The sequence below is a fragment of the Ochotona curzoniae genome, unplaced genomic scaffold, assembly GCF_017591425.1.
Source record: "Ochotona curzoniae isolate NIBS_2020 unplaced genomic scaffold, NIBS_Ocur_1.0 contig_4105, whole genome shotgun sequence".
Lineage (NCBI taxonomy): Eukaryota > Metazoa > Chordata > Mammalia > Lagomorpha > Ochotonidae > Ochotona > Ochotona curzoniae.
The window spans coordinates 13,061,967-13,063,127 of record NW_024466129.1 but is presented as its reverse complement, the minus strand read 5'-3'; the positions used below and the strand labels follow the sequence as shown (position 1 = coordinate 13,063,127).

General features: G+C 49.4%; 1 pseudogene; it reads left to right on the top strand.

The window, feature by feature from the left end:
• The first annotated feature begins 334 nt into the window (after nucleotides 1–334).
• LOC121159245 lies at nucleotides 335–710 on the top strand (annotated as a pseudogene).
• The last annotated feature ends 451 nt before the right edge of the window (nucleotides 711–1,161 follow it).

The window sequence follows — 1,161 nt, the reverse complement described above, 5'->3', positions numbered from 1 at the left end:
GTTGTGAGTGGTGTGGAGAAAGTGTCTTCCATCTGCTGGTTAACTACTTAAAAGATCACAATAGCCTAGTTGAAGCTTGGAACTTGGAACTCCGGGTCTCTGATGCGTGTGGAAGGGACACAAGTGCTTGGAACAGCTTCTGCTGCCTTCCTAGGAACATGAGCAGGTAGCTGGATTGAAAGCAGAGCGATTGAGACTCATATGGGATATTGGTATATCTCACACGATGACTTAAGGTGCTATACCCACAAATGGGCATCTTTAAAGAGGGTGAAATTGTACCTGATCAGCGTTGGCTCTGCGCCGTGCTGGGGGCGTTGTGGCGGCGGGCACCATGGTCTTCCTCACCGCGTGGCTGTCGCTGCGGAACTGCGTCACCGATCGCTTCTGGCGCGTGCAGGAGGTGCTACAGCAAGCCGGGCACTTCCGGGGCAGGAAGAACCGCTGCTACTGGCTGGCGGGCCTTGGCGCGGAGCACGCTGGGACGGCGGCTCAAGAAGAGGACACTGCGCGCCCTCTGGATCAGCCGCATCGTCGCTGCCTCCCAGGAGCATGGCCTCGGGTACCCCAGCCTTGTGTCCAACCTGGTTAAGTGCCAGGTGGAGCTGAACCGGAAGGCGCTGGCCGCGCTGGCCGTCCACCTGCAAGGCGCTGGCGGATTGTACCTGATCGGAATCAGTCCTTTTGACAATCTGCTGTTCAGACCATAAACGTTATATCTACACTCCAGGAAAATCTCCAATTCCTTTTTTTCCTTTTTTTTTTTTTTTTCCCCCTTTAGTGAATGGCTTTCATTCTTGTGAGAGCGCAGAGCTGAACAGAAGTGGTCTCTGTAACTACAGGGCTCATGGTGCAGGGAAGTTTACAATGAACACCCTGGGACTTAAAGGAAAAATTACAGTTTGCTTAAGCTTTGAAGAGGGATCTAGATGCTGAGAGGGACAAATTGGGAGGGTGGGTTATGGTGGCCCTCTGAAGAGAGAGTGTTGAAGCGGTGCATTTGATATAATACTATTTTATTAACTTCTATTGTTTTTATAACACAAACACAGTGACTTGAAGTTAAGAGTTCTTTTTAATTGATTTTTGCATTCCTTATATTTCCCTACAACTAAATTTATTTAGAAATGTCCCCGTTTGGGGGTTCTGTTTTTAAGTTTT